Source organism: Schistocerca americana, chromosome 11, assembly GCF_021461395.2.
Source record: "Schistocerca americana isolate TAMUIC-IGC-003095 chromosome 11, iqSchAmer2.1, whole genome shotgun sequence".
NCBI classification, from domain to species: domain Eukaryota; kingdom Metazoa; phylum Arthropoda; class Insecta; order Orthoptera; family Acrididae; genus Schistocerca; species Schistocerca americana.
Genome location: NC_060129.1, coordinates 144954283 through 144975201, shown reverse-complemented (window position 1 = coordinate 144975201; position 20919 = coordinate 144954283).

Sequence of the window (20919 nt, the reverse complement as noted above, 5' to 3'; positions counted from 1 at the left end):
GACAGAAAAGAAGTTGTGAGCAATAAACAAAGGCTGTGGTTGCACTGTTCTCGAAATGTTTCAGTTGTTGCGTGCCTTGCAGAAAATATGTGTGAATATTTGAATTGAATTTATTGAGACATCATTGTGGCATGTTGTGTATGGCATACAGATTTTTATGGCAACTTGAAGTGGTGTTTAGGTTCGGCTGAGAGAGCTCATCTAAAACTTATTTCCACATCCTGCTCTGTATCATATTGTACGTACTTTCTTTTTACTTCAAGTAATGCCTTGACAGATAAGTCACCAGGTCTGGATGGAATCGCAATTTAATTTTACAGAAAGTACTGTGTCGAATTGACCCTTTATCTAGCTTGCCATTTTCTTACACAATATCGTGTGAATGGGGCGTGAGTCGTGCTTGGGTAGCTCAGTTGGTAGAGCACTTGCCCACAAAAGGCAAAGGTCCCGAGTTCAAGTCTCGGTGTGGCACACGGTCTTCATCTGCCAGGAAGTTTCATATCAGCGCACACTCCGATGCAGAGTGAAAATCTCATTCTGGAAACATTCAGTCTGTTTACACCAAAGAGAACAAAATTATTTGGACCGTGCATAGTAGCTTCATGGAAGTAGTGAAGAATGTGATACAACCTGTCTCCTTCAATCGTTGAAGCTATCAATCTTTATTTTAATTAAAAGTGTAGGGGCGCTACTACAGAAGTGCAATTTTGGGTGGAAATGGCTCTGTTTGTTCACAACATCAAACATGTTTAAAAAACTAGACAATATCAAACCAGTGTGGTAATATAGGGGTCACCATGGGATTGTAAATGGCAGAATTGTACATGGAATTTTTTAAATTGCCATGGTATATTCTTTGTCTTTGTCAATTCTTAACAAAATTACAGCCTTCTAACCTGAATTAGAAATTTAGTTGTTATAGGTATGTCGACACAACCTTTGTGATAATTTTGGAAACAGCAGATGACCTCACTGCTCAGTGCAGAACTACAGTGTTGCAGTCTTCACTAAACCCAACTATTCTATACAAACTATCTTTGAGCATTGTGTGTAATGTGACAATCGTACTGTAAACTAAGGGAATTATTATAATTGCATAGGGTTTTGTGGCTAGAGTCGGCTAACATAAGTTTTCTGTATCATACTGCGTCATAATGTAAAAAACTTTGTTGGAGAAATCAACCTGTCAGCCACAGTCAGTGGCCTTCTTCTGGATATACGGATGCGCTTAGCTGTAAGGAGTAGCTTATACAGTGAAGCTCCTATTTTATGTTTTCATGTGGTCCAGGCGCGTGCCGTATGATTGTTCACCTACCTGGGTTACTTCCCTTCAAGTGGACTCTCCCAACATTCCATTGTTTTGTTTATCTCAGTAAAAATGAATATTCAATAAGTTAATAACCTATGCTTCACTGAGTTTCATTTCGATATATTCACTGCGGCATACAGCAGGCGCAGCTAACAATTGTACGGCACTGCTGACAGACTTTTTGAACAACCCCATACATAAATTTGTGGTAACGATTTTCATGAGTTCTTAAATTACAAGGTGTACAACTTTGCTTCCACCGTTTTTCTCCCAACATTTGAGGCTTCAATGAAACAAATTGGTTACACATGTATTGTTCAAAGTATTTTCCATCACTGGCCGCTACTTTCTCCCATCTTTCGGGCAGTATACGAATCCCGCGTCGAAACAATTCTTCGTCTTTTGAAGCGATCCACAAATCGATCCAATTTGTGACCTCTTCATGAGATCGGAAGTGTCGGTCAGCCAGGCCATGCGCCATCAATCTAAACAGGTGACAGTCAGACAGATCAATGTCTGGAGAATACGGTGGGTGGGGTAGAACTTTCCATTTTAAAGTTTCCAAGTATGTTTTGACCTCTTTTGCAACGTGTGTTTGAGCGTTGTCGTGCTGCAAAATCACCTTATCGTGCCTCTCGCTGTATTGCGGCCGTTTGTCTTTTAATGCTCTGCTCAAACACATTGATTGCGTTCCATATCGAGCACCAGTCATTGTTTCACTTGGTTTTAAAACCTCACGGTACACGATGCCGAGCTGGCCCTACCAAATGCAGGGCATGATCTTGGAGCTGTGATTATTCGGTTTGGCCGTCAGTGTGGAAGCATGGCCGGGTTATCCCCATGGTTTTTTGCATTTAGGGTTTTCATAATGAACCCATTTTCCATCCCCTGACACAATGCGATGTAATAATCCCTTCTGTTTTTGCCTCTGAAGCAACTGTTCAGACACAAAAACTCTGTTGGACGTCTCTCGGTTTCAGCTCACACAGGACCAGAGTTCCTTCTTTCTGAATCGTGCTCATAGCCTTGAGACATTTTGAAATGGCTTGCTGTGTCACTCCCACTAATCGTGCCAATTCTTCTTGAGTTTGACACGAGTCTTCACTCGGCAATGTCTCCAATTCTGCATCTTCAAAAACATTCTCTCTTCCACCACTATGCCGGTCTATGACGTTAAAATCACCATTCTTGAAGTGTTGGAACCACTCACGACACATTCTTTCACTAATAGCGTCCTTACCATATGTACTTGAGAGCATTCAATGAGACTCAGCTGCTGCTTTCTTCGTATTGAAAAAAAAAAAAAAAAAACAGTAACACCTCCCGCAATTAACGGGAATTAGGCTTATAAACTGACATTTTCAGTCAGGAACAACTTTATGATGCAGACACAAATCGGCTAATGTTTGAATGAGGTTATGTTGACAGAGGTGCAAGCTAACTGCCCGACGTCTGCGATCTGTTTCTTTCGACCGCTGCTAACCGTTGTCGCCACCTGTGGGCAAACAGCAGAAGCAAAGCTGTACACCTTGTACAGATGTGTAACAGCAAGTAAAAAGTCACAGTTGAAATTGATGTCTAGGTACAAGGTAATCGAGCATGTTTTCCAACATGCTATGACCACAGTTTATGTGTTAAAAATGTGTGTTCTTGAGAGATCATCCTTTATGCTCACCCAAAGAAAGCAAAAATTAATGAACATTTTGAATTAAACCAAAAACACCACAGTGCCTAAGTGGTTAAATGAAAAGCATAAATGCAGATATCTGCTTAGTGACATACTTTGTCACCGTTGCTATTATTGTTGAATGCTTTTTTAACGAGCCACACTTCAGATGCATGCCACTGTTAAAGTATTAGGCTTGATGAGAGAAAGGAAGATGTGAAATTATCAGTTCCCCACTGACGTTACAAGCTTATTAGAAGTCGACTCAGGGAATTACTGTACACTGTCTAAAATAAAAAATAAAAAATTTGAAAGAAAACTCGGATGCTACAGTTTCGTTTCATGACCTCTATCACTGCTGCCAATCTTTATGATGTACAATGTGTGGTGCAAAGTATATACAAGAGTAGTGTATGCAGTTGTTGCAATTGTGTCGTGTCAGATTTGAACACGAAAGTCTTTAAATTGTGCTGTTGCAATACTATTGTTCTGTTTCCGTATGACAACTCTGTCATAGCACATCATCAGCACAAAAAGCATATTTTCAGCATTTCACAAATGCTTTCACCCCTATCTGCACTCCTCTCACTGAAGGGCCACTCCCCTCTCTCAAAACATACATTAGGCAAGCTCATATTTACGTGTGTTAGTGTGGTGTGGTTGCTGCGCTGACTATTGGGTGACTTAAAATGTCGACAGCCGATGAGAGTTCACTAGCCAGAAATGAGTGATGTTTCCTTAGACACTCAGTGTTTGAATTTAAAAGGGTGACGATTGATACTGCTGCTGAATACAATACATTGGAAATACAGTACATGCAAAAAGATTAGACTGAGTTACAAGTGGCTTAAGAACAGATGGTGGTTGGGCCTCTTCGTCACGTATTGGCTCAGTCCGAAACACTCCGCATCAACTGTCTCCTCTTTCAGTTACTGCTGCAATGTAGCAGTAGCTTTATCATAATTAATTGCGCTGTAAAGCTAAATGTTGCAAGTTGTGTTGGCAACACCAATTGTGAACTGCCATTTCCAGTCTCACTTCTCTCCTCTCCACAATGGCCTCAAATATTCCTTTAATGCAGTTGCCACCCGTGGTGGGAACCATCTTTTTTTTTTTCCGCCACTTATAACTCATTCAGTCACGTCAAATGTCAATAGGAAGAAAACAGAATGAAGTCAAGTGAGACGTCGAGTAAGAATTTAAAATTGAGATAAACGTTAATGGGAAGAAATGTAAAATCGGGAAGTTTGTAGCAATGATCTTATGAGTTTTTTGACAGGGGCTACAAATTTATGGCATAGAATCGCGAAAAATGTAAAATTGGAGAATGTAATATTGAAGTTCCACTTTATATTGTCATTGCTGCTCAATGAGCATGATGCGAAGTCATAATTTTGAAAGGCCGTAGTTGTGATTGGTCGCTTGAGGTGAAAGAAGCAGGAACTTTATTATTATTATTATAGTTTGCTAGGTGGACGGAGTGGGAATATGCTGTTGTGCACTGCTACATGGATTGTTTGTGATGCCTGGAGCTCATCAACGTATGAGTGGTTTTCCTCTTACTGGACGCAGGCCACGAGGTGGCAGCTGCTCAGCAGTAATGGTCGCGTTAAGTGTCTTTAGTGCTGGTGCGCAGCCTGCATCCAGTAAGAGGAAAGCAGGGGCTCACACCCCATTTGCTGATGGGCACCAGTCATCATAAACAATCCAAGTAGCAGTTGACAACAGCAGATCCCCACTCTATCCACTGTAAACAACCTATAAGAAAAATGTAACCACTTCTTCCGCCTCGAGTGACCGATTGCAACCAAGATCTTTCAAAATTATGACATCACATTGTGCTCAGTGAGTGGCAATGACAGAATATAAGCAACTCCTCACAACTGAGCACATCCGTAGACCCAGGAGGAGGCCACTGTAACCGTGGCTGAAACGTGATTTTCCAACTTCCCCTCCCCCAATTACGACACGGTATGATATTCGGAAAAATATGTCCCAACATAAGGCAGTTATTGTTTCCTTGAGTTTTTCTATCTGTTATTACAGACTAGAATTCTTACAACTCTGATCCATAGTCGTTGTCCATTATGCAGAAATCTCATTCTGCTGTAGTCAGTAATATGATTGGCCTGTAAGTTTAAAGAATAGGAAATTAATTATGATTGAGGAATATCTGCAACAGACTGGTGCAAAGGTACAGCTGACTTAGTGTCATGACATTAAACAACAATCATAATGTGAAAGACTACAGTTCTGTATGATGCAGAATTACTTAGAAACTATTGTTTTTAGAATGTTAACTACTGTTTTTTTTTTTTTTAAGCGAGAACTGGAGCATGACTGACAAAAGCTGATTGCAAAAATATTGCTCTTTTTTTAATATCAAGCTCTAGATTACACATTCCCAAAATGGTCGATATCGACCCCTTGGGATCGATATCGGTTTCCTAGGGGTTGACATAAACGAAAACTTATTTTGGGGGTCGACGAGGTCTAAAAATCGACCCCTATTAAATTAACACAAGTTCTTATTTAAAACTTTCAAGATACGTAGGTACTGTATTGTTTATTTTGTGTTACATGTACTAAGAATAATTAATATTTTTGTAGGAAATACCATTGTTGTAGTAATGTAAAGTCTCAAGTTCGTGCAAGATGAAAAACTCGGCAAGTCTGTGTGGACAAGTTTGCGCAAGATAATGAGTTCGAGCGTACATCTTTCAGGCGCATTTTGACTTGCTCTCTATTTGACACTTACGCAATTTAACGCGAATGAATTCATGATCAAGTCCAAACATGTTCCTGATATTTTACTATTTAACGAGCTTGCACTTAGGTTGAAAGTTCATTTGTGTTTTGAAATTCTTTGGAGCTTGAACGATAATAACTCATATAAGTACTCGTTTATTTCAAGAGATTACAAAGTTATTACATAGCTAAATTAAGTGAAGTAAAGTGACTGAAAAAGTGGTAAACACAACATACAACATATTTTAAATAGGTGGGTGTAAAAGTATTTGTAAAAATTACTTACACTTAAGTTATGTAGGTAGGTACCTAAACATTAAAGTGTTCAGTTTGATTTTCGTTCTTATGCTGATAGGTACCTACTTACCTAACACGAATTTTCTATACTTAATTACCTACAACAGTTACTTACCTAATATAGGTATCCAAGTTTATGAATGAGTAAGTCAGTAATACCTAACAAGAATCCATTACCTGGGTGTGATAAAAATAAGATAGTGTGCAAATTTAACAGTTTATTATTGTTTTTTATTTAGGTAGTTTTTTATTTGCAGGATTACTAAGAGTTTTATGATGGCGGACATGAAAAAAAAATGCAGACAATACAGTTTGGACTACTTGAAGTTCGAATTCATTGCATTTCCGGCAAATAAACACTTTCCGATATGTCTATGTGAAAAAGTATTCAGTAACGATGCCATAAAGCCTTCAAAAATGGATGACCACTTATCAACAGTACATGCTGACAAAAAAAAGCCCTTGTCATTTTTTCAAGCACTTAAAGAAAAACAGACAAAAGGCCATCCATAAGATCGATGTTTGCATCATCATCTATTAAAGACGATGATGGTTTACGAGCGTCCTATAATATATCTTTACTAATAGCGAAGTCGGGGAAACCCCACACAATTGGAGAACAGCTTATCTTAACAGCCATTGTGGAGGTCCTTAACAATGTATTGCACAAACCCGCACATGATATTTTAAAGAGAATATCTTTGAGCAATAACACCATTCAGAGACGCATAGACGAGATGGGATGCGATGTGGAAAACATTTTATGCAAGTTCTTACAGACCAACAGATTCTCTCTCCAGTTGGACGAGTCTACATTACCCGGCAATGGAGCTCTATTGTTAAGATATGTTCTATTTATCAAAGATGAAAATATGTGCCAAGAACTGCTGTTTGCTACATATTTAGAGACTGATACCAGAGGATTTTTCAGGCCATGGAACATTTTTTTACTGACAAAGCTATTCCATGGAAGGACATTGTTTCTGTTGCGACTGATGGTGCGCCGTCTATGGTTGGTCATCATCATGGTTTTATAGCTCACTTAAAGCGACAACTGCCTGATGTACTGGTCATTCATGCGTGATTCACAGGCAGCATTTAGTAGCAAAGAAGCTGAGTCCTAGATTGCATAAGTCTTTACAATATGTAATAAATGCTATCAACAAGATTCAGAGCAATTCTTTGAACTCTCGGTTATTTGCTCAGCTATTTGAGGAAAACGACAAAGTCCTTACTCGATTACTTCTGCACACTGAAGTTCGCTGACTATCAAGAGGCTCTTGCTTAGAAAGATTTTCAGCCATTTTTGAATCTGTGTTGGAGTTTTTACAAGAAAAAGAACCGAATTTGAAAGAAAATCTGAACAATTGTAGAAAAGATATTTATTACTTGACTGATATCTTTGGAATGTTCAGCAAAGTTAATTTGCAACTGCAGGGTGATGATCTTAACTTGATTAAAACAAAATCAATATATCGGACTTCGTGGGTAAACTAATCCTTTATAAACAAAATTTTGGTAGAAAAGAACATTCGCAGTTTCCGCATTTGTCAAAATTACCAGAAATGCTTCAAGATGATGACTTTTATTATATGTTACTCACTTGGATGCATTACACAAGGATTTTACGGAGAGGTTTGAGGATCTTTTAAATTTACAAATTTCTCAATGGATAATAAATCCGTACAATACCACAGCCATAGAAGAAGCCAATGTGATAATGCAAGAAGAGTTGATTACCATCAGCACAGACGAAGAGCTTAAGCAGAAGTTCAGCCAAGGCTATCAGAAGTTCTGGTTGCAACGCAACATTGAAAAACAATATCCTACATTGTGGAACATTGCTGAAAAACACCTTATCACTTTTCCATCATCATACCTAGTTGAAAAAAGCTTCAGTGTGGTAACAAACATTTTGACGAAACAAAGAAACCGTTTGAAAAACAACGAACGTGGAGATTTAAGGCTGCAACTCACCAATATTGAACCGGATGTAGCTAGATTGGTAGATAGTCACCAGGTTCATCCATCACACTGAATGTTTTATTTTCGCTTTGTGAATTAATACTTTTTTAAATATAATTTCCTACCTACTTAAGATTCTTTAAGTACTTAATTTGTAATAATAATTATAAATTAAACTTGATATTTACTGAATTGTATGTCTTTTTATTTTGATGAGAAAATGAAGTCAACTTTACTCACTTAACCAAGTGCAAAGTTTTCAATTGGTACCTTAGTACCTAGGTATTTTGTATCAATAGGAAAAAACTAAAGATAGGCCCCCTTATTCATAATAGTCTGCTAACTTAAAGCATTGCTAATTCTCACTCTGTCTTCTTCTATTGACCTAAGTCAGAATGAAAAATAACACACTGTAGCAGCTGTTTTAAGTTAGGGGACCATTATGAATAAGGGGGTTGATCTTAAAAGTAGGTAATTTGGCCATGGGGGTCTGAGGTAAAAGTTCATTTTGGAAAAGGGTTCACTTGTCCAAAATAGTTTGGGGATCCCTGCTCTAAATCTTCAAATTAGCCACACTGTTATTGCCCCCCACCTCTCCCTCCATCTCATCCTCCCATCAGCTCACCAAATCCCTCCCTCCCTCCCTCCCTCCCTCCCTCCCTCCCTCCCTCCACCAGAATGCTGTATATCAATGCTAAGAACAGGGGGTTTTTTGTAGAAAAAGTTGACTTGTTTAATGACTGTCAAAATCATCAAAGAATTAAATTAAATGTGCAAAACAAGGCTTGAAGCTTACTGTTTCTGAAATAGCAAATAAAAATCTGCCACTAATTCTCTATCAATTTTCTGTACTTACAGTCTTTGTTAGCGGCTGTACCTCTTCGACCATACTTGCAAATGTCTTAGGAGAACATATCATATGTAAAATTCCTTTGTGGGCTGAATGATTGAATTCCACTGAAATTTATAGTTGTTCAGATGTGCTTGTAATAGTATAGTAAAAGTAAACTAAGTTTCTTCCTACTTTTATCGTACTTACTGTACATTCTTTCTTTCAGCTGGTGGTGCATAAGAAGAAGCAGAAAGTGATTTGTGGATAGTCTGCCACTACGTGTGGTTGTCATTTTAGGCATCTGCTTGTCATGTGCTGTCCAAATAAGGGATATTGAATTCAAAGCTGTTTCACACATATTGATAATGTAAGTTTTTGATGAAAACTACCAAATTTGCCATTTTGTGTTGTATGATTAGGTGTTTTCATGGAGCTTGGATTGCTCAAACCCAAATACGAGTTATGAGACTTTAATAGTAAAGTCTCATTAACATTTGAGTGAATGAGTATTTCACAACAGTTCATTAATCTTCATTATCATTTCTTAAACCTTTGAACAATTGTTTACACTGTAGAGAACAGGAGAGTGCGCACAGAATTGTGAGAGCACTGTATTACAGTTTCGTTAACACCAGAATCGACACACAGATTTCATTTAATACACAACAGTCTGTTCAGAATTACTTTAGGACTGACACTTTGGCAGCTTCACGGGGAGGTTAGTAGCACGATTGCCATGCCCTGCACAGGAAACACACACACTCTTAAATTTCATTCAGCTTGCTCAAACTCCAGGGGTATTTAATGTACAAAGATGCAGTTGCCATTGGTGCCTTTTGTAGGCACTGCCCTATACCTTCATTATAGTTTTGTTGGTGGCAACAGATTTTTAAGACTATATACAAAAAACTTACAAAAATGCTTTTCTTGACACTTACTGAATTTTCAACATGCGTGAAACTTTCCATTCATTAATTTAAGCAAACATATTTTGCGAGTTAATTCTTAAGAATACATGCTCCAAGCCACTACATCGCCAGATGTCTGACATGAGATAATTTAAATTAATTGTGACAGACGATGCCGTGCTCGCATGTTTAAACCCGAGCAGTCGCTCGTATGGTTTCATTGAGACAAACAGCTATCTTTGTGATTGACCAGTTTTTAAGTTTTCATATCAACCTTTCTACTTACTTGTAACATGTCAAAGTTAAGCTTTTTAATTGAGACGACGAAACTTATCTTGTTGATTTGGGGGCAAGAACAGTACTGATGTTGACATACACTACCTTGTTATCGCAACAATTATAATGCAAACAGTTAGAGGGATTTCTTTTGTGCAATTATGATTGAGTTCTTAGGGATGAAGTTCATTTGACCTCAGTTGCTGATAATAGCCTTCTTACTAACAGCCCAGCTTGAACGGTCCCCTGCTGACATGCAAGGGGTCCACAGATTCATGAGGGTGTCTACATACCCGTACACGTCCATCTACTCAATACAATTTGAAATGAGACTCGTCCGACCAGGCAACATGTTTCCAGTCATAAACAGTCCAATGCTGGTGTTGACGGGCCCCATGTGAGGCATAAAGCTTGGTGTTGGACAGTCATCAAGGGTACATGAGTGGGCCTTCGGCTCCGAAAGCCCATATCGATGGTGTTTCGTTGACACTTGTTGATGGCCCAGCATTGAAATCTGCAGCAGTTTGTGGAAGGGTTGCACTTGTCATGTTGAACAATTCTCTTCAGTTGCCACAGATCCCATTCTTGCAGGCTCTTTTTGTGATCCCAGTGATCTGAGATTTGATGTTTTACCAGATACATGATATTCGTGGTATACTCATGGCCGTTTTGTGGCATGTTCACAGTAGCTACATCTGCACTTGACAGGGTGGCGATTCTTCTGGAAACCAGGAATTCTCAGGCAGTTACATTTTACGTGGAATAACCACGGAAATCTCAGAGAATTTAAGGAATTTCATAAAACCTGAAGAATTCTGCATTTTAACCCATGTTAGAAACTGAATTTTATCAAGTTTTATAAGTCACAACTTTTAAAATACGTGAGTTGATGACATGAATATTTTTTCCGTAAAACTTATCAGTGTTTAAAACTGTTGTTAAACTACTGCTTACAGCTCATATGTAGCTCAGCTTAGAGGAAAGAAGAGTCATTATTTGGGTGTGCTGTTCCCCATCCCGCATCCCCACCCCCGCACCCGCATTTCACAATTCCTGAAGGCTGACTCTTTTGGCCATATATTTACATGAGAGCAAAATGCTCGTTAACACAACCACCAGGAGATGGTGCTCGACACTCAATTGAAGGTCTTGCTAGTGCAAATCCAGTTTCTTGTAGGTAGTGTTAGTTTCAGAGTTGTTCCTCTGATATTGATCGTTTATGCCTGGCGTATCGACAAAATTGTAGAATAGTGTGAGAGGCCATTGGTGACTGCTATGTGTAACATTGTATTGTCTACACATTTTCTCAAAAATATCAACACCACATTTTGTTTGGTTATAAAATGTGGTGATTTCGGTTTTCCAGCATCGCCATTAGCAGAATTGATTTTGTCATTGTGAAGTGTAGGTAACAACAGAACTACTTTGGTTTCACTTTGGCACATAATTGACTAGCATCCAGTCATGCTGAAACCTGATAATGATTGATTAATTTCTCAGTTTTGTGTTGTTATGAACAATTCAGTTATCTATGACTTATTATTTCTTAGTGTTCCTACAGTCGTAATCTTGTGAGTCAACAGTTCATTGTATGTGGGCACACTAGTAAAACAGTTGTATGTAGTAATATTGTGTCTCAGGCCATATAATGGACTCGGAATTCAGTGGACAATATCAGGCACTTCGACTTCTCTAAATGCTCCCTCAGGTTGCTTGCCTATGCAAATGCTGTACATAACTCTCCTTGTAACTGATGTCTCCTCATATCGTGTGCTCCAGCACAGTTTTGAGGATCTGCCCTGAGCATTAGAGTCTCTTATATTGACAAAGTACCTACATATCTGGAAACATTTCCCACTTCTCTAGAAATGCTACCACACAGACAATCGGTTATTTCCTTTAAATTTCTTGAAATGGTGGTTGGATGAGGTGGCAGTTCCTTGGCACAAACACCACTATACTTGATCCCCAGATCAATATGGAGCTGCACAGTCTGGTAAAATGTCTTTGCTGACGAGATCGATGAGTGTGGGTGTCGTCGCCCCCCCCCCCCCCCCCCCCCCCCCCCCCCCCCCCCCCCCAAGCTACTTTCAAATTCAGTGGAACTTGAGAAACTTTTAGCTCTCCTTTAGTATATAGAAAAAAAGTTATCAAACTACTTTGCCCAGCCTCACACACGTTTTAACAAATTTTGAGCCCTACTTTTGTCTCCAGTGTTAAAGAATGCGTTTTTTCACACTAAACGAGCCACTGTATCTGTGGTTTTCTCACTGTCGTGAAATACATCTGCAAATTTCTTGCAAAACGATGATTTCAGTTTGCCTTCTGGCCATGTGAAATCACTTTGTTTCACCTTAAATGAAGTTACATGCATGGTTTGCATGTTATCAAGCACTCTCACTATTGTTTACGTATTCGTTACATGGTCATGCGACCACTACAAACAGTTAACTGAAGGCATCAGAAACCCTGACTGCTTTTCTTACAAATCGTATACAGGGCTCGCCACATGCAAACTCGCCTCAACCTGGCTGGCTGACTGACTGGCTCCATCATCTGCTATTATAGATTGAGTTTTATTCGTACCTACTATGGGTGCTTGGCAGTCTCTTTTGTTAATTGTTTGATGGTTATAGCTTGAAACTACCTCTCACTGCTTGCTCTGGCTAATGACAACAGGACAGATTTTCAGCTGTGGCCTGATTAATTAAATTAATAATATTAATCTGTCATCAGCCAGTACAATCAGTATAGAGGACGGTAGAGATTTGCTTTTGCCCATTTGCTCGTAAACTGTGTTCTTTCAACTTATGATTGATTGTCATCCTGAACTTAATATTCTTCAGTTATTTCACTGTCCTCCTGAATCAGATACAATCTCTTACTGCAAATTTACTTTCATAGCGAATGAATGAAGGTTTCCCTCTTACCGTGAACAACACACAGATCTTGCTGTACAGAATTTACTTCTCAAATTGATAACTGTAGTTCCGTCTCCCCCTTTAGATTGTGACTCATATGTCTGCAAGGCTACCTTTAATCATTCCCATTTGGAATTAATCTCAGTCTCCTAGAGCTAATATAAGATCATCACACTATTTGCTAGAGGGAAAGTTTGATGTAATGGATACAATCTCGTCTCACAATACACAGTTTTCACTGGCATGCAAGATTCTCTCTATATTAACTGATATTTCTGATCTCTGATCACTGGCAGTGATCAGAGATCAGCAGGGTACAGTTCTCATAACAATGAAGCTGTACTCAAAAGCTAGCCGGCCGGGGTGGCTGAATGGTTCTAGGCGCTACAGTCTGGAACCGCGCGACCACTATGGTCGCAGGTTCGAATCCTGCCTCGGGCATGGATGTGTGTGATGTCCTTAGTTAGATTTAAGTAGTTCTAAGTTCTAGGGGACTGATGATCTCAGAAGTTAAGTCCCATAGTACTCAGAGCCATTTTGAACTCAAAAGCTACTGTGCTGCGTGAATGATTAAGGAAGGCATCAGTCAGTGGAAAACTACCCTTAATTACAGAATGAGATTTTCACTCGGGTGCGGAGTGTGCGCTGATATGAAACTTCCTGACAGATTAAAACTGTGTGCCGGACCGAGACTCGAACTCGGGACAGTTGCCTTTCGCGGGCAAGTGCTCTACCGACTGAGCTAACCGAGCACAGCTTTGGGGACGGATCGTGAGTCATGCTTGGGTAGCTGAGTTGGTAGAGCACTCGCCTGCAAAAGGCAAAGGTCCCAAGTTCGAGTCTCGGTCTGGCACACAGTTTTAATCTGCCAGAAAGTTTCGTACCCTTAAATAAGTTGGCAAGAAACTGAATGTAATTTAAGTTTAGTAATCACTTCAGAGAAGGTATTCAGACATGAATTGCCTGCATGATCACTCACGTGAGTTATGCTAAATATAACAATGGAAAATCCAGGATGAAATGTAACAATATTAGAGAAGGAAAGTTGCCGCTCACCATATAGCGGAGATGCGTAGTCGCGATAGAAACAAAAAAAAGATTCACACAATTATAACTTTCAACCATTAAGGCCTTTGTGTGGGTGTGTGTATGGCTGTTCTGCCTATCGCGACTCAGCATCATATGGTGAGTAGCAACTTTACTTCTCTGATATTGTTATGCTAAATATAAGTAGTTGAAAGTGTCGAAATTACATGAAATGAAATGTGCGTGACGTTCTTAGAAAATTTACTGTGGTGGTCTGTCGAATTTAATAGACACAAGCATTGCAAAATTATGTCTTAAATGAGCTACCACCACGATTTTGGACTAAACTAAAATTCAAGCACTCAAAACTGAAGCACAGTTCACCACACACACTAATGATTGCATAGCCAAGCCATGATGATTGTGATATTTACTGAACTGATATTGCATCCTGAATGTGTGTACAGCGAAGAAAGCGTATGTAGCCCCATGTGGAAGACCGTCTGATCCCTCCACCCATCCCAAAGTGAACATGAGAAATAATTGTCATCAATCAATACAAAGTACATTCACTGGGCTACTGTTTCCCTTAGCTACGACTGAATATTAATAAAGAACACAAACTGATGATTACCAACCACTGAGTACTGGCCCCCTAACTTTGTGTTTAACAAAGCCACCTGTGTAATAGCTCTCTGGAACAGGGCATTTTCCCTGATAGACTGAAATATGCTATTGTTATACTTCTGCATAAAAAGGGGGATAGATCTGATGTCAACAATTACCGTCCAATCTCCCTTCTAACAGCTTTATCCAAAATTTTTGAGAAAGTAATGTATTCAAGAGTAGCTTCACATATCTGTAAAAATGAAGTACTAACAAAATGTCAGTTTGGTTTCCAGAAAGTTTTTTCAACAGAAAATGCCATATATGCTTTCACCAGTCAAATTTTGAATGATCTGAATAACCGAACACCACCCACTGGGATTTTTTGTGATCTGTCAAAGGCTTTTGATTGTGTAAATCATGAAATTCTGCTAGACAAGCTCAAGTATTGTGGCATGAGTGGGACAATGCACAAATGGTTTAATTCGTACCTGACTGGAAGAGTGCAGAAAGTTGAAATAAGTAGTTCTCGTAACATGCAAAGATCAGCACATTCCTCAAACTGGGGAACTATCAAGAATGGGGTTCCACAAGGGTCAGTCTTGGGTCCTTTGTTGTTCTTATTATATATTAATGACTTGCCATTCTATATTCATGAAGAGGCAAAGTTAGTTCTCTTTGCTGATGATACAAGTATAGTAATCACACCTGGGAAACAAGAATTAACTGATGAAATTGTCAATACTGTCTTTCAGAAAATTACTAAGTGGTTCCTTGTAAACGGACTCTCACTGAATTTTGATAAGACACAGTACATACAGTTCCGTACAGTGAATGGTATGACGCCATTAATAAATATAGACCTTAATCAGAAGCATATAGCTAAGGTAGAATATTCCAAATTTTTAGGTATGTCCATTGATGAGAGATTAAATTGGAAGAAACACATTGATGATCTGCTGAAACGTTTGAGTTCAGCTACTTATGCAATAAGGGTCATTGCAAATTTTGGTGATAAACATCTTAGTAAATTAGCTTACTACGCCTATTTTCACTCATTGCTTTCATATGGCATCATATTTTGGGGTAATTCATCACTGAGGAATAAAGTATTTATTCCACAAAAGCGTGTCATCAGAATAATAGCGGGAGTCCACCCAAGATCATCCTGCAGACATTTATTTAAGGATCTAGGGATATTCACAGTAGCTTCTCAGTATATATACTCTCTTATGAAATTTGTTATTAACAACCAAACCCAATTCAAAAGTAATAGCAGTGTGCATAACTACAATACTAGGAGAAAGGACGATCTTCACTATTCAAGATTAAATCTAACTTTGGCACAGAAAGGGGTGAATTATACTGGCACTAAAGTCTTTGGTCACTTACCAAATAGTATCAAAAGTCTGACAGATAACCAACAAGTATTTAAGAAGAAATTAAAAGAATTTCTGAATGACAACTCCTTCTACTCCATAGAGGAATTTTTAGATATAAATTAAGAAAAAAAAAAATTATAAAAAAAAATAAAAAATAAAGGAAAAAACACAAAAAAAATAAAGTTGTTATATTAACTTAAGTATGTCGTTAAATTAACCTAATTATGTCATGTATTGGAAAATTCGACTCGTTCCACATCATTACGAAATATCGTATTCATGATCCATGGAACTAGTATTAATCTAATCTACACGTGGTTGCAAAGCAGATACAAGGAAAATGATCCCAAGTTCGCAAAATAATACAGGAGAATTATCTCGGATCAGTCTGTATCCCATCCATTTACAGCTCCAGCAAATACAATTCCGATTAATCTTCTGACATATATAAAAATTATTAGCAGTTGGTAATAGCCCATAAAACTTTGAAACTTTATAGCTTAAGGCTCCTTGTGAAGCAGTGGCCCATTTCAGGTGTTTCACCTCATATTTTGTCATATTTGCACACGAGACTCCCTGACTCCCTCACTTCATTTACTTCATGATTCAGTTTTTACTTGTTGACTTTTCACTTGTACTGCGTGCTGGTTATATCAGCAGTTAGGGGTAGCTTTAAGCAATGTGGGCTACCCATCTCTATGTACCTAACAGAGCATTTCATTCTTGTACTAGTTTTTCCCCATTAAATGCATCTGGTCTTGACCAGAGCAGTGAGGCATTTTGTTTGCATAGGCAGGGTGTATACGACCCGGGAGATCCAGGAAAAACCGGGGAATTTTTTCATCTGGGAAAAAACCGGGAGAAACCCAGGAATTGTTTAGAATTTCCGGGAATTTTTCATTGTTTTAGTTTTCAGTTTAATTTTTGTGATTTTGACTGGCAAGAACCAATACTCTAACAAAGGATATTACTGTATCCGCTACTGCAGAATAATACTGCAGCAACAAAACATGAACAAGAGAAAAAAAAACGAAAATAAAACTTAAGTTGCAAAAGAAATGTGCTGTATACAACAGCAAAACAGTGCTAATACAAGCGTCTGCCAACACCAAAGTATATCAAAGGCTTTAGGAAGACTATGCAATGCTTTATAAAAACAAATTGCCTCTGATGAGCGTGACGTGACAGCTGTATAAATTAGATTCGTTTGAGCAGTTGAGGGCGGGCTCTTGCGCATGAGCAGTTGAGTTGCGTATGAGTAGTACCTTCTCCAGCTTCTGGTTACAGAAATGTGGCTGGGCGCCACTATTTAATATTTCCCTGGTTCGGAAATATAGTAAATCCGGGGCTGATGCACAGAGCAGTCTGAGTTGCAGTGGGGAAGTGGGTCGTCTCCACGTGACCTGTGTTTGTCAGGGATTTTGCTGTTTCTTCTTTGTTTATTGCTCTTGCGTTAAATGATAACAAAATGGATTTTTGTGGCCGGGAGCTATCAAATAAATTAAAATACGTTCACATAATTATGGAAGGCTAAACTACGTTATTAGTTTCAGATTTTATTTTCACTTTCCTGACAGTGAAGCATTAATCGCCTTACAGAACAATGAAGTTATTTTTGCCGATTTGCTAAAGAGATTTGGCTTTTATTAATCTTTTCTGCTGAGGCAGTCAATTTATTTGAAATGAAGTGTTTAATTTCACACTATTTCCTAGTTTCAACTGTTTGCTGCATTTCAAGTGCAACTATGGCGTTATGCCATAATAAAGAACCAAACATGAGATAATACAGTACCGCTATTCCAAGAAAATTTAAATACAAATGTATGTTTTAAGCCGAATTATGTGTTTTAGTATGGTTCACAAAATTCTGACTCTCTTAAAGTATCCTCTGATGTCTTGTTTCTTTTATGGCATAATGTAAGATCTTTTAATGTTTTACACGTATGAACATAAGGGCTTCCTGCGTCATTGCAGCTGCGCAAGCGCGGTGACGCCTGTTATCTGGCGCTCGCTTGCAACTGCTGAAATGAACCTATTTGTAACAGGTCACAGGAGAATATTGCAAGTTGTGGTTTGAAAACCATTACATTCAAAGCAGATACCCTTTTTTGCAAGATGGACTATTTGTGAGAATGTACGATGAATTTCTTAAATCACAAAGCGTTTGACACTTATTTTAAAAATCAGCTCTTTGCGGACGACCATTTAGAAGAATTTTGAGCCCAGATCAGACATTTACGTAATAATTAAAAATTTTACTGGCATATTTGTGTGATGTTTCTTAAAGTGTAACATACGCAAAAAAGATCAACATTATGTGTGGAAGCTTAGCTTCTATTCCAGCTTATTAATCTTCGAAACCAATGTTATATGTGAATGCTATGTATATTAATGTAAACCATTAACTTTTCTTATTCGCGTGTTCGCGCTACTTAAGAGTGATCTTGCTATTGGCTGACTACATCACATGTCCTGTGCTGTCATCAGCTAGCGAGATCACGTGACTTGAGCTATAACTGGCTTACAAAAGTGCATCGCAATCTCGATTTCAATACTTCGGGAAGTGACGTGCGGTATTTTGTGGAATTCGAATTTATAACTTCATAATACGAAAATATGCAGTGTACATGTTGCTGCACATCAGAGGTCTTTCAAAATGTGTTTTTCCCCCCTGAGTTTTGTTTTCTAAAATGCTGGGAAATTCTACTCCGGTATATAAAACCATAAACATTCAAAGGATTGATGAGTTTTACAGTGCCGAGGAAGAGTATACTGTCACTTAACATGGAAAGAGTGTATTTTCACCTGGGTGAAAGTGTATTTTTAACCGGGAATTTGTTTTTTTCCTTGTCCATGTATATACCCTGACAGGTTGCATATATTCGGGGGCAAACCTATTGTTACGCAAATTGATTTATGACCCGCTTGGGATAATCTCTCCTCCTGAGAACCCCCCCCCCCCCCCCCTCCCTCCCGCCCGCGCCAAACAATCCTCCCTCACCAATACAAGCACAGTTTCTATAACAAATTGACTAATTAATTAAATTGATTAATTAACCTCAGACTCCCTCTCTGGGAAGTCCCCCAGCCCTCTCCTTCCCTCCACCACTTCCCCTCCACTCCCCATGTGGAAATTGGTGGGAAAAAGGTTGTCTGTGGAAGAGGAATGGCAGAGGGCAGTTATTTCTTATTTTGGGTGCTACCTTGTTGGAAATTGGTGGGAAAAGCTAAGGCCCTCTCTCCCCCCCCCCCCCCCTCCCCGCCCCCCCCCCCCCCCCCCCCCCCCCCCCGCCACCTCCGCTCCCCCATCTGGAAAAATGGTGGGAAATGCTCAGTCTGTTCTGAGCTATTGTGCAAATATTTCAGGGTGTCCGAAAAGTCTTTCCCTGATTACATAAATTGATAACTCAGGCTAGAAGTAAGATACAAATATGAAACTGGTGTCTAATTGTTTACAAACTATCAAAGTTTTTTCACACATCAGTAAACTTCCACATGAGCACCGTTGGTAGCATGTGTAGGCGATATTCAATTTCCGTCCACACATTAGCCAACATCACTGGAGGGATTGATTCAACGACTGTGGTTATCTGTTGCCACACGGTTTCGAGATCTGGTACACGTGTTCGGTAGACCTCGCCCTTGACATAACCCCATAAAAAGAAGTCTAATGGGGTTATGTCAGGAGAGCGTGGAGGCCAAACCGTTGGCCCATCACGACCAATCCGTCGCTCAGGAAAGGTCATATCGAGATTGGCACGGACGTCCAAACCCCAATGAGGTGGTGCACCGTCTTGCTGAAACAAGGAAAAAAAACTTTGATAGTTGTAAACAATTCGACACAAGTTTCATATTTGTATCTTACTTCTAGCCTGAGTTATCAATTTATGTAATCGGGGAATGACTTTTCAGACACCCTGTACCTTGTCCAGCAACTATATGTCCTACTTATGTAACTACACTGCTGCAGATTGGAGGTGCTGTCTTGCTGGAAAATTTTTGTGTGCTTGCTCACCTTGATGTGCAGGAATCGACTGAGGTAGTGCACAGTGCCACCACGAGAGGACGTCCCCCTCACCCCATCCCTACCCACCACTCCCATAAAAAGTCTGCAGAAAAAATCGCTTAGTCTGTGACGGGCTGGCGGAGGAAGGATCCCACGACAGGAAATTAAGCTACATCGCTGACTGCATAATATTATATTGTTTATATATAAAAATTCAATTTGCGTACCAATTCGCAGGTATTGGATCTCTTATTTGACGGGAAGAGCTCATTATTCTCTACTGCTTATTTAATTTTGAAAGATGCAGGCCTTTAAAAAAAAATTAAAAAACAGCAATGAAAAATGCAAATAGATAGCTTTTTCCCAATTTTGCAGTGAATACTGTCATAAAATGGACATCACCATAAAGCACTCACCACACTTAATTACGCTGTTACAGATCACGCTAAACATATCACAGAAAAAAAGGCGCAATCATGTCTTCGTGCACGCCGCATTGCACCACCCCACACACGATGGGCCTCCGGCAACTGTTTAAGAGTCCCAAGAGCTAGACTTGGAGGTTCTGGTCACCTGCAGAGGAATGCGTGATACTGGATGTCGGCTTCCTTGGAAATTTGAAACCAGACTCATTTTCTGTTTGGCATTCACCACACCAGGTCAGAGGTAACAGCTACTCCATGTGCTTGCATTTCTGTGCATATACTGATTGAGTTAGTTCACAACACCACCTGCAGAGGATGCTGGGAGAAGCAACCTCCCTCCCCCCCCCCTTCTTCCTCCAACCCCATTATCCTACACACCCTTCTCTCTCTCTCTCTCTCTCTCTCTCTCTCTCTCTCTCTCTCTCTCTCTCTCTCTCTCTCTCCCTCTCCCCCCCCCCCCCTCTTCCCCCCCTTCCTCCACTCCTGCTCCCACTCCAATGCAAATATTACTTCCTGACCAGCAAGCATCTGTCATGTGACATGGAAAACCAC